The sequence below is a fragment of the Triticum dicoccoides genome, chromosome 1A (genome assembly GCF_002162155.2).
Source record: "Triticum dicoccoides isolate Atlit2015 ecotype Zavitan chromosome 1A, WEW_v2.0, whole genome shotgun sequence".
NCBI classification, from domain to species: Eukaryota; Viridiplantae; Streptophyta; class Magnoliopsida; order Poales; family Poaceae; genus Triticum; species Triticum dicoccoides.
This window is the reverse complement of record NC_041380.1, coordinates 605176525-605190101: the sequence shown is the minus strand read 5'-3', so window position 1 is coordinate 605190101 and position 13577 is coordinate 605176525. Positions and strand designations below refer to the sequence as shown.

Below are 13577 nucleotides of genomic sequence, written 5' to 3'. Positions count from 1 at the left end.
ACTACCAAATACATGTATCCCAAATATATCTCTAACAGACTCGCGCAAGAGGAGGACGTTGTCTGGCGTTATGGTGGCTTCGATGGCAAAGCGGCCTGGTAAGGTCGGTGCGTTGGTTTATGTTCTGAAGATGGATTGGTGGAAGACGGCGGCGATGACACATAAGAGTGCGTCGCAAAGCGGCCTGGCAAGGTCGGTGCGTTGGTTTATGTTCTGAAGATGGATTGGTGGAAGACGGCGGCGATGACACATAAGAGTGCGTCGCAAAGCGGCCTGGCAAGGTCGGTGCGTTGGTTTATGTTCTGAAGATGGATTGGTGGAAGACGGCGGCGATGACACATAAGAGTGCGTCGGATCGGTTCGTACCCCAAACCCAGTATGTGACTTGGCACGAAGCTATGTGTTGTTTTCGTCCGAAACCCTGATAGCTCCGTGCAGTCTACACCATTTCCTCAAGGCCTGAAGCTAAGCAACGTGCAGATGAGCATTGCGTCTCTTCTTCATCGTCTCTACACTCAGGGCTTATAAACCGCTGCGAGTGCCTCTCGCTTGGCGAGGTGGGACTAAAAAACAGCTGCAAAGAAAATCAACTAAAAAACTCTAGTACCGGTTCATGCCATGAACCGGTACTAAAAATTGCTGGTGGGGCCCCAGCCCGCCACAACCTCTTTAGCACCGGTTCATGGCACGAACCGATACACCACGAACCGGTACTAATGAGCTCCACCCGCCTAGCCGTTGGAACCGACACTAATTGTCACATTAATGCCGGTTCAGTTACAAACTGGAACTAATGTGCGTCACATTAGGCCCTTTTCTACTAGTGTTTACGCATGATCTTGCTCTCGCGAACCCTGTCTTCCAAACCAATACCGTCCGTCACACATATATAGCAGCTACAGGCGTGAGCTTCTGCATTGCTGCCTTGAAGAGTCCATGGCCACCTCATAGGCTCTTGTGTTTGCATCACAAAGTCTAACAACCTCCATATATAGCATGTGTATACAGGACAGGTTCGATTGCCGAAAAGTGATGGAGTTAGCTGAAATCTGGTCTTGCTGACTGCTGCAAGTGTGCCCGCCTGCTCAAAATTGCCAATAGCACATAATCTCCTTACCATTATCGCCAACTCCCACGGCATACACAACCCTGCACCATTTGTCATGCTTCTCTGGATGGTAACGATGCACGAGGTACTTTGCACCTTTATCCACCTCCTCCACCTTGTACTGACCAGCCTTGTAAAGAATCTCCCCGAATTTCTCGAACATAGCCCTTGTGTAGATGTTGCCAGCATGTAATTCCAAGGGCGTGTCCATCCTCATCAGTCATCACTGGAGCAGCCTGCCCTGAATGCAAGGGTAAAATTTTCAGGAATTACGGGCACAAACTGAAGTAGAGCAACATCACCTGTAAAGAAACTCAATGAGAATGGAAACTGAATAACACAAACCCTGCAAGAAGTGCACATGTTTGCGTCATGATCATATCAGCCGGCGTCCATAGCTGACATACGCGAGGAACATAATTTCTTCCTAATTCTAATATAATCCGGGACCAGTACGTGTTTAAATGTCTTGTTCCTAGCGTTACTGACACAATAAACATGGCTACAGGAACAGTAGGTTCAGTTTACCTCTTCATCCACCACAAAGCAAAGACGACAGCAGCTTATGTATGAAATCTGAAAATTAACAATATAATATGCAGAAACTTGTTTTCGTGAAATAAATGCTATATAAGCTTCAACCTCTGCTTTTCTTTAGGTGTTAAAATCAGACAGTTATATGTAGTAATAGTATCATCTATGCACGATAATTACTACTACACTGAAAAAAGAAACAAAAAAAGTAGCCATGCTGGCACCATGCAAATACCTACACGATGTACTGTAGAATTTTGTCGCCGGCATCTGGTGTCTGGGTGCATTAACATCGCCATGTTCAGAACTCGCTCTCATTCAAACACAAACCCATTTTCTGCTGCTGGACTGAAACTTTAAGCAGAATAACTAAACCCAAGTGCTGAACCACCACATCTGCATGGACACGTAAATACCTGATGATGATTTATGTAAGAGAATAAACCCGTATCTCTGCTGGCAGCGTTGAAGTAAAGGCGAGAATAAGGGCGCAAACATCACAGGCTGATGTCACTGCATCAAACAGTTTCTGAATTTTATAACCATGATGCCAATGCAAACAGGTTCCTCACCAGGTTAGGCAGCAGAAACAAAACAGCTGTTGGGTATTCCTGAACCCGTGTCTCAGTGCAAAAAAGTTCTGAATTCGCATGCCGTTGTGTCCAAGGCGGCGACACTCTGAACAAGTGAACTGTGGAGCGACCGCCAGGAGTCCGACCCTGGTCTTCTCTACTCTGCATCAACATCCAGGTACTGCAGCTCTTCTCTACTGTGGGTTGAATTAGAAGAAACAGTGAAGCAGTTAGGCATCACGTGTCACAAGTTAATAATTAGAAGATAAAAAAGAAATATGGTGTACAAAACCTTCAAAAAATGTATTTTTCTGTCGTATGCAACCTGAATTGTTTCCACACGTTATTTGAAACAATTTACAGTAGGCTAGAAAATAGATACCATTATCTTTTCTATGAAGCTGAACTGGGCAGACTGAACCCATTATCTTCTCCACTAGCGGCATATAGTATTGAGTTGAAGAACTGAATCATCTGAATCAGAGCACCAAAACCAATAGTTCCCATTAGAAGGTTCAGTGTAGTTTTTTGACTTATGAAAATCCAGACAAGTCCTACTGCAGTTTCACACAAGTCCTAACTGAGGCTTTAGTAAACTTCGTAGCAAACTAATTTTCAGACCACCAGTTTCAGACTAAAACAGCTTCAGCAACCTGTTTTTCAGAATAACAGTTTAAGGCGTTGCTTTCCAAGCACGACCAGATTAGATCATAACATCCGGACATTAAGTTCATATTACAGCAAATATGAGTTTCTTGCTAAAAGAGAATTGTAGGATGGTGGAGCAAAGGCAGTTCGAAAAATAAGAAAGGCGTTCATACTACACGGGTGCCCAAACTTAGAGAAAGCAAAGGCAGTTCGAAATATGGTTGTGCTCTCTTTCTTCTCTGCATTTCATTTTCTCTGGTTTTTGGCCACCTCGACGCTTTCTCCTGTTACAAAATGAGGCACACCACTTTCTCTGGTGTTTGTCTGAACATCGAGCAGGCAGAGAGATTGTTTCAGGTTTCGGAAGCATAGTAGCTGCTAGTATAAAAACAGATTACAACGTTACATCACACAGGAAAGAAACAACCACTGCAAAATATACGGAAAACGAGTCAAATACCAACATTCAAGCATAACGAAACAGAAAATATAGCTTTTGAAATATTAGAGGCCCTGCCTTCTAAAGCCAGTACAGAAGCAAGCTGATGGTGTAGCAGCTCACAACTTACAACATCACATCAACAGAAAAGATACTAAATACTCCTTCCGTAAAGAAATATAAGAGCATTTAGATCACTAAAGTAGGGTAACATTCAAGCACAACGGAACAGAGATTCATAAGGGGAGGATTACTTTGACTTACAAAATAGGCATTCCGCGCCGACTCTGCATGCAGCATCAAAGCACTTGAAGGGATTGGCCATTGGTAAGTCATGTGTATGACTGTTACCTAGGCCATTATGCCTACAATAACGACTTGTGAATTCGAATCGAGCGTCTCGAGAAGCTCTGCTGTCCACTAGTAACCACATGTGTTGATTAGACTTCCATTCGCGGTCGCGGCTGTGAATGGATCCAAATTTCATTTCTTCTAGCACCTTCGCATTCAAAACGAAAAACTTAGCAAATTCAACATTCGGCTTGTCCCCAGAGTAGCCCTCCAACACCACTCTTTTGAGATAGCTCTCGAGGCATTCAATTGGATCTAGTGGGCCATATTTTTGCACACTTTCAATCTTCATCCGCGACCGTGCGTTAAACTGTAGATGGAGAGAATCAACAATGTAATGGCAGTTGGTTAATGTATTAGAGCACAAGTCAGTCATGCTTATGTTGATACTAGTTCAGACAGGCAAATAAGAATACTACTCACAATGACATACAGCCTCTCCAAGCAGGGGAAGCACTTGAGCAGGCCAATTAGTGTATCAAGATTAGGGCCATCATATTCAATAGCTAAAACCTTCACGGTGGGCATGTGGTTGTCACGCTGATGGGAATCATTTTCTGATGAAAATGACAAACCAAAATAAGAAAAAAAAAACACTTGCATACTACATGTGAATTCTGATTGCTTGGTTGTAGAAGGCTGATGTTACCTGAAAAACCGTGGTTCCAATGAAGAGTTTGAATATTTGCCTCGACAACACACCTAATACTTGCAGCTTAGGTGCTTGGATTACCCGGACAGTCTCTGGACCAGAACCTGGATAGAGGGGCTGCAACCTCTCAAGGCAAGGAGCGTCCTCGATGACAAGCTCTTGTAAAAGGTCAGCGAAATCCCAATCACAATCCCACCCCAACACCCTCCGCCTTATTGCAGAGAAGCCGATGCTCCTAAGAGTCGCGGAGCTGATGCAGAGACGAGCAACGCCGAGAATGCCTTCCAGAAAAAGGCTTTCCAATGAATGGCAGCCAGAGAGCATGTTGCGCAGAGAGTCCCCCGAGATGGTGACCTCGCATATGCTGAGCTGCTTGAGGTGTGGGAAATTCAGAGAATGCGCCGACAAGGCCGAGATGGTGACCTCATACTTGTCGAGGCATGGAAAATTCGCCCGGACAGGTCCGGGAAATGGCAGCGGCGGAATGTGGCAACGCGGAGTGTGGGCGCGAAGCGGAGCGCGGGCGGCGGTAGCATGCGGTGTTTGTCATCATCGGCGCTGTACCCTAAGTAGAGGATCTGGAGACCGGTGAGGGCCTGGGAGCGAAGCCAGCCGTCGAGCGTGTCATGGTGGCGTTGGCGGATGTCGGGGAGCTCGAAGAGGAGGGCTGGGCCAGGGTGCTCGGCGAGGATCCTGGAGATGAGAACAACGAGCTTGCGCTCCTTCCAGGAGAGGGAGAAGTCGGCGACGAGGTTGAGGGGCGCGGAGCGGCCTGCGTGCGGGCTCCTTCCTTGGTGGGAAGGAGAGAGATGATGGTGCAGAGGACGGCGTCGGGGAGGGCGTTGATGAGATCGAGGCCCGCCGGCGGTGATTCTCGGTCGGACTTGCGCTTCTTCCTGGAGCGCCACGGCGGCGGCGGCGGCGGATGGTGATGGTGGTGGAGAATGGGAAACGACGATTTCGGCGGATTGGAATGATACTCAAATTTTTCTCTTTCCCATTTTCTTTTACCACTCCCGAAGGCGCAATGGACCGGCGGTGAAAACTTGTGACGTCGCAATCTAGCTGCGAAGCCGTTGGATAAGTCGATGAGCGATCCAACGGGCCCTAATTTGCGCGAGGAAGCACGCGATCCGTGTGCTAGTGGTTACGGAATCCATCGCTTGTTGCGTTCTGTGACATAGCAGCATGATCATCACACTCTTATCAACCCAACCAGTCCGAAATCCATCTCTTGAGCGTCTTTTTTTTTTTGCAGGGACTTAAGCGTCTGTTGTGACAAGACGTTCTCTCACGCCAACTCCACCGTGCGGCCCCATCTTGTCCGGCCCCGTCCGTTTCGGGTAAAAGGGACAAACCAAACGGCCCAGCGCGCGGGAGCAAATGGACTTCTGTCCGTTTCGTGTTCGCTTTCGACCCATCCCCGACCCAAGTTTATGCCGAGTTTGGGGTGAAACGGACAGCGCGTGGACGGGCGGGACTCGCGCGCTTGTCCTCCCCTGACCCGCCTGTCGGTGGCACAAAGCAAAACCCCCTGCCCGCCCCATTTGGCGCCATTTTCCACAAACCCTCCCATGTCCCTCTCGTCGCCCCCTCACTCCCCCGTTCATGGCCGACGCTCAGCCGAATTATGGCGGCCTGACCGTCGACCTGCCCGAAAAGGTGAAGAAGAAGGCGGCCAAGGCGCCAAGGAAGCCGCGGTCGGAGTGCACGCCGGAGGAGATCGTCAAGTTAGACGCGGAATCGGCAAAGAAGAGGAACCGGAGGGCGGTCGTCAAGGGCAATGCCTCCACGGCCAAGTTCACCGCCGAGCGCGATGCGATGGAGGCCGCGCAGCGCAAGGCCGCGGTCGACGAGAAGGAGGGCATCGTCAACAAAGCGCACGCCCTCCTCATGCTTGGCATGTGCCGTCCAGCCGGTTTCCCTGCAGCGGCTGTCGGCTCGGCGAGCACAGGCTCGTCGTTCGCCCGGCCTCCGCACTGCCAGTCACCGACGTGGCGGACCACGCCCATGTTGCCTGGCTTTCCCCCGCCAAGGCACGACGACCAGACCCATTTCTCGGGGTCGCCGGACGTTGGCGTGATCTCGCCGTCCACACCGCGCCCCTCGGCCGTCATCGACCTCAACATCACGCCTGGGTCCAGCAGGGACGGCGGGCCGTCCGTCGAGATGCAAAGAAAGCAAGTACGGGCACCATGCCGTCCCCCCGCGTCTTGTTCGACGGAATGCCAACACCAACGCCACCGGTCGACGACCCCTTCTACAACCAGTTCATGGAGGATGTGATCTACGAGGGTGGGCAGGGCCGTGTTGCCGGCGATGGACGTGTAGGCCGCTGGCTCTGTTGCCGGAGTGAACTAGGGCCGCTGGCCTGATGAACTAAGGCTTGACATTTGAAATGTTGCTCTTTTTTTAAAATGGAGGCAGACAAAATGGGGAAAACGGATGCGGCCGCGCGCTGGGTGCACGGCCACCGCATCCCAGAACACGTCCGGACACGACCCCATTGCCCTACCCAAACGGAAAGAATCCGGACAAAACGGACGTCCGTTTGGGATCGCGTGATGAAGTTGGCCTGATAGACTAAAGACGTTGTCCCCTCTATCCTCATTGATCAACGCGCAACAATGTTTTTTTTCTTCTTCTGTTTTGACGGGGGAACGCCCAACAATCCAACACATTAACATACGCATCAAGGCCGTTCGCTCGTGCGTGCCACGTGGGCAGTAGGGGTGGCCATGACACTGTTGTGCCTTTTGTTTGCTTCGTCGCTGCCCCATCACTGGTCGTTTCCTTTGTCCAGAAGAAAGAGACCTCTCTTCTCTCCTCAGTCTCTTCTGTCGGCGGCATCCCCCAATCTCACGGCTCACGCCACGCCGCCGCTCTTCCGCGCCCTTTCCTTCCACCCGCACCTTGTTGCCCGTTGCTCCTCCCCACACTGTCACGACCGCGCGCCTAGCCATCGGAGCTTCACCTCCCTCGAGCTTTTCGATCTGCATCTCAGGAGCACACGGGAGAGAGGCGCCGTGCTTCTTGCCGGACCAAGATCAGCACGTCCATGTCCTCTCAATCTACGACCATCAGGAGGAGGTCCAGCAGAGCACGAAGTCTCCAACAGGAGAGGCGTTGATTCTGCCGGATCGGCCGACCGCGTGATGTGGGGGGTGGGGAAGATGGAGAGACGGCGGGTGGAGAGGTGGCTGCAGGAGAAGGTGAGAAGAAGGAGGCGCGGCGCAAGGCCTCTCGGCCCGTGCGCCGGGCGCGCTGCAGGGTCAACAGTGTCGTCAGGCCCGTCCACAAGGCTGTGTGAGCTGTGCAACTGCACAGGGCCCCTATAAAATTGTAGGGGCCCGATCGAAGGAATAAACCACGAACATGTCCGGTTCGTCTGGCTGGCTTTTCGTTCGCCCAATCATATGGCTTCTTTTTTTTGAAGGCAGAAGCTAAACTTTATTGATGGTAGTCCACATGATGTGGGATACACACCGGGTCATGGGGGTTCAGCAACCAAATGTGCCTTCCTCGACTGAGGAAAAGAGAATGTTTAGCTTTTTTTTTTTTTTGAGAAAGAAGAGAATGTTTAGCTAGACTATGGGCCTCGCCATTAACGGAATGGAACCCAGGGCCGTTATGGATCGGTTATCAAAGAAATCAACCTTCGAGCTACTAATTTTAATTGTAGTTTTATGTTTGAAGCCCGATCATATGGCTGATGCGCGAGAAAAGGATGCACGTTTAGGGTGAGGCCGCTATTAAGTTTCATTCGAGCCAACAGGGCCCAGTCGGCCTAGCACCGATCCAAGATCCAAATAGAAAAACAAGGCAGGCTAGTTACACTACTGGGCCTACTCGTTAGCGGAGCGTGCGTGTGTCCACCAGTTCACCAGCGATCATCTATCGCTCCGAACGACTTCGTGAGAAAGAAAGGGAGGCGCCGCCTGCCTGCTTCGATGAGGAGATGAGCCGCCGATAGATAGCGGCCGCGGCGTCCAGCCGTCGCCGCCTGCTTCTCAACTGCAGTAGCCACAACTGGCATCCCCCAATATTTTCCAAGGTAAGCCGTAAGCTACAAACCAGAAGCAAAATAGATGAACGGAAGATTAGTTAGGGTTATTTCTTTCTGATACAATCGCTCTCTTTCTGACTCTTCATGTCGTATGTAATGCAATCCCTAGTAGTACAGCAGTACTACTCGATTAGGCATGTGCCCATAATCTAATTTCTAATTCTAGTACTAATTCATTGTTGTGTGCTCGCCTGCTACACTGCTAGCATATTTCTTTCCAATATAAAGATTCTTGTTTCAACGATTACTAGACGGATGATACTTTTGGTAGAACATGAGATCAGTTTACTGTTTGGTAGAACCCTAGGTTGGATGTTTTTCCGCAAAAAAAGAGTACTACATTTACTCTTTATAGCATTACAATATATGATATATTTTGTACAAAATAACATATATTGAAAGCTATATAATTAGTGAAAATATGTTTAGTCATATTAGTTATACAAATTTTTGTATATTTTTGGGCCCCCTTCCCCATTTCGCACCGGGCCCCCGAATTTCTGGAGACGGGCCTGAGTATCGTCTTCGAGCGCTTCACGGAGCGGGCCGTCAAGACAGTAGTGTTGTCGCAGAAAGAGGACATGGGGCTTGGGGAGGGCGCCGTGGCGCCGCGCCACCTGCTGCTCATCTACAACTAATGCTGGTGATGAGCATTTGGAGAGCTACCGGACATTGGGTTTGACAGTATCGCGGTCAAAGAAAGGGGATACGAAGTTTCCAAAGGTCTTGTCGCTTCTTGCCACATATCTGGGCAGATCAGTTCAGAAGAGTGAAGAATTACTAGGTTCTGATGGAATAAAGGAGTCGTCCACTATCTTTCATGGCCAGAGGGTGCCAGATCCCAGTATACAGCTCTATGCAGAACGCATTTTTCAAGTATGCTGAGTGCAGTCCATCCTGCTTTGTGTTGGCACTTGTCTACATGGTGAGACATCTACATCAGCCAAATGTGTACATGACGCCCTTCAGTGTTCATCGCTTACTAATTACAAGTGTGGTGGTTGATGCCAAATTCACAGATGATGCGTAGTGTGTAGTGTACCCAATGCAGCCGCAATTCCGTTGTATTTCTTTGCATATCATATCACAAACATGCACAGGTTTCCCAGTAACTTTCTCAAATCTCAATGCATCTCCTGCAGGTTTTTCAACAACGCATTATATGCTAGGGTGGGAGGAATCAACACAATCGAGATGAATCGTCTCGAGCTGGATTTGTTGTTTAATCTGGACTTCGGGTTGAAAGTGAACCTAGAGACTTTTGGGAGCTACTACTTGCAACTGGAGAAACATGCACCGGTGTCACCAGAGAGACTGCCGGTTTGAGCTATAGCGATAGCACCGACGAGTGGATTTCTAGCTTTTGGTATATGGTAGTTGACCTGATTGTGTCAATGACTGCACCAATGCTATAGGTTGGGGCCTTTCTCACAAAATCTGATGGCAACACTTTGGTAAGCTATCGCCGAAAGGTTTGCTTTTTTAGATGTTTGCTTGAGGACTAGAGGATGGCAGGATGACTAGGGGATGCCTTGGGAGAGGGTGTCCAGCAAGCACTGTTAAAGATATTTGAAGGAACTGTAAGTGCTCATGCTGTTTAGACGAGTCGGAGTTTTCCAGTGTGCAAGCGTGACTAATCTGACATATTTTTCTGCTTCATGGATTTTGAACTCGCATGTAACATATTATGTTTGTTTGTTTCTAAACAAAAACAATTTCACATTTGCATTGTTAGGTAATCAGTGTGCCAAGAAAAAGAAGTCGAGATATCATATCCCATGGTTAATGTCGAGGTAATTGTTTTAAGAACTTCTGAATAGCATTGGCTGCTCAAACCTGCTACATAGACGTAGATCAGTAACCTTTCAGTAGTCTAGCACCAAAAGTTCCTAATTATTTCATGGTGCTATGACTTTCAGTCTTCATTTTATACTTGTTGGTTGCTTGAGGGACACAACCAACTGAACATCAAAGATTGATGCCCTTGTTTCACAAGCAGTTGGCCCTAGGTACTAAATATATACTTTAAATTTGTAATAAACACCACCCATTACAATGACGAGTGGCACATACGCAAGCACTCTATTGTTAGATGCATATTAATTTTTTTTACGGGTTGATATAAAAGTATACTCTTAATTTGTAACATTATTGCTCCCAATGCCACTGGTTTCAAACTAATTGAGGGAAATACGATCAAATTGGAAGAACAAAATACAGTCAAACTCAAGTATAAGGAAGAAGAAAACATACCCTTGATATTTGAATCACGGAAGACCGTCAACTCCTGTGCCGCTATAGAATCGATGCCCCGGATGACATCGCCACGTCAACGAGGCATCGTTGTAAGATCCGTGCCAAATAAATCAATGTGCACAGTCAATAGAGAGGAGGCAGGGCTCGGTTAAGCTTCTATGCCGGAGATTCTCGCCTAGGTACAGGAGAGGAAGGAGAAGGAAAGAGATAACATCGAGCAATTTCTTTAACCCTAGCTCCCATGGCGTACGTCGGCACATGAGAGAAGAAGGGGCAGAGGAAGAGAGACATGAGAGAGAGGATGTGTACAAAATTCAGCTACACTTCAAGGTTAAATCTCTGATGTACCAGCAACTCCCCACGCTGATGGATCATGTTCCTTGGTTTCACATCTAATGGCCCAGAAGCTCTCGGCGCACTCATTGCACGAGATATGTCCTCGCATAACCAGACGTTCGAGCCAACGACACCTCGACTGCCATGCGCATGTTGTTTCTGCACACGCAGCGCAAGCATGACCCAGAGCAACGACCTGGTCCAGATGTGGCCATTCGACACGCCGGACAGCCACAGGCATACATACCCAAGCCAAGTACTCCCTAGTTTCTTTTTAGTCTGCATATAAAAACAGGTATTTCCTGTCAAGTCATTCCACCATGACCGGTAGGAGGAGTTTTGGGTCCACATATAACCAGGCAGCAAAGACCAAGGCCGCGGAAGCACTATATCTTTAGAGATGATGAGTCTTATGGTGATCTGCAGAAGGCTGCACGTGTGGTATGTCCTAAACAAAGAAACGTTTTGAACTTAGTTGAAACAATTGCCTATTTATTCCATTGGTCCCACATCTTAATGGATATATATATCTTTTGCCAGGGTCCTTATATATCTGTTCTCAGACGTGTTATGTCTAATATAAGCCTATGCAAGAGCAGATGGCCAAGCTCAGTCTCTTAGGGAGTCTTATGGTGAAACTTCCTCGGCTATCAAAAATATTAAAGACTTCCTCTGCAGGTTGGAGAAGCTTATGGATAGTCAGTCGAAAAAGATTGTTGGGGCTTCCGAGAAAGGGGTTGTTGAGGAAGCTTCTACGATCAGGGAATTGGCTGAGGCACTAAAGGAGCCCAAACAGAGCGAGGTGTCTGCACTAATCAAAGACCACAGAGATTTTCCTAGAGATGTATGAGAGATTTGAGAAGGCCGCCACAGAGTTGAAAGAATTGAAATCTTTATTGGGTGGATTCATGGTCTCTTTAGGACTTTTCTTTAGGGGCTATGGTTTTCCTCCATCTTTAATCAATCCTCCAAGTCATGTGGACCTTCCAACTCCTAGTCCAGTGCCATGCCCATCTTTTTCAAGTTGGTTCTGGGCCAACTCATTTCCACATGATTGGGGAAAGGGCAAAAGGTTAGTGTAAGAGTACATTTTTACTACTTTGAATGTTGTTATTTATGTTGATATTGTTGTTGGCAATTGTACTAAAATTTTATACTTTTTATATTTGATTTTAAATAAAATATACTTACATACTAAAATTTTATATTACTTGATTAATTATAGAAATCAACACAATTATATCACTAAATATCATTTGTTTGTTATGCAATTTTAATCTATCTTAAAAACATATTTGTGTTATGATATATTGAAATTTTGTTTTGTGAAAAATTTCATGTCTCTCTATAGATGAATTATGACGTGTATAGATGTTTGGACCATTTTATGTAAGATCTATAAATATGTTGCCAGGAAGCTATACAACCTATGACTTAAAAAATATCTTTAGAGATGTTTGTAAAACGTATGATTGTTTATGTTGTGCGTAACTACATAGAAAAATAGATGGTGTATGTAACATCCTGATTTTTTGAGGTTGTGAAAATTGAAAACAAATGAGGGTTAATAAAATCCTAACAGAAGATTTTAGTCAAGAATTTAAAATGAATTAATATCAAATGGAAGTAGCAATTTAGTTTGAGGCACGTTTTCAGTTTGATGTACATGTTTAGATTTAGATTTGACATTTGTACAAGAAGCATTTCGCACGCTTTGTTGTGCCTCTTTCGCTGATGGACTGTGGCATGCTCATTTGTATATGCTATAGGCGGTGGAAAGTTGTGACGTCGCAGATCTTCCTGCGCAGCCGTTGGATAAAGTCAATGAGCGATCCAACGGGTCTTAATTCGCGCGAGGAAGCACGCGATCCGTGTGCTCGTGGTGAAGTTTATTTCAACGTGACAAGGAGATTGAAATGAACTTCACGTACTCTACAATACAAAGAAGAGTACATCGTACAATGAATGGGCTGTTTAGAGCATCTACACCCATGGTCACCTAATTTTGACCCCCTATATGCCCACGGACGCGTCCGCTGAAGATGACCGGGCGCATCTTATTTCTTCTGTTCCACAGCTGCATCCCTCGTATGACGTATCCAAATTCACACAAAACCATGCAAACGATGTTACTACGTACTTGAGCATAGAACATAGCAATCCGGCATAGAACATAGTTTGATACAAAAGATGTGGGCTGAGTTCATCACTTAACAATACTCAAAGTCAACTAAAACCGGCAGGGGAGGGGATTTCACCACTTTCTCCATGCCGGACGCTTCCCCTTAGGGTCTCGGCGGCTGGACTTGGCGTAGGCATCGCCTGCTTCGGGCGCGTCGTCGTCGTCATTGTTGTCTGAAGCAGAGGAGGATGAGGACGAGGTGATAATGCTCGCCATGCGACGGGCTTCGCGGAACTGCTCCTCCAGGAGCCATGCTGCTCTCTCCGCCGTTGTCGCCCGCTACCTCGCCAACCACTCCGACTCCTCCGGCGCCATGCGGAGCGCCTTCACATCTTTGCGGCGACAACGTCGGGCGTCCGTCTCCGCAGACGTGTACGAGCGGCGGATGGTGGTGCGGAGCTCCTTGTCGCCGTCGCTGGCCGGGGGAAGTGGG

At 47.6% G+C, this 13577-nt stretch overlaps 1 long non-coding RNA gene and 1 pseudogene across 7 annotated transcripts; one reads left to right on the top strand and one right to left on the bottom strand.

The window, feature by feature from the left end:
• Positions 1 to 608: 608 nt before the first annotated feature.
• On the bottom strand, positions 609 to 5262 carry LOC119295202. 7 transcript variants are annotated; one of them, XR_005143811.1, is made up of 7 exons: positions 4302 to 5262; positions 4076 to 4209; positions 3566 to 3962; positions 2597 to 2688; positions 2215 to 2411; positions 1882 to 2038; positions 621 to 1349 (listed from the first exon to the last, which is right to left on the bottom strand). It is a non-coding gene; the product is annotated as an uncharacterized LOC119295202 (long non-coding RNA). The 7 variants fall into 7 exon arrangements; XR_005143807.1 differs by having other exon boundaries at positions 611 to 1349; positions 2597 to 3962; XR_005143808.1 differs by having other exon boundaries at positions 612 to 1349; positions 2215 to 3237.
• Positions 5263 to 6125: 863 nt separating this feature from the next.
• On the top strand, positions 6126 to 10000 carry LOC119357190 (annotated as a pseudogene).
• Positions 10001 to 13577: the final 3577 nt, after the last annotated feature.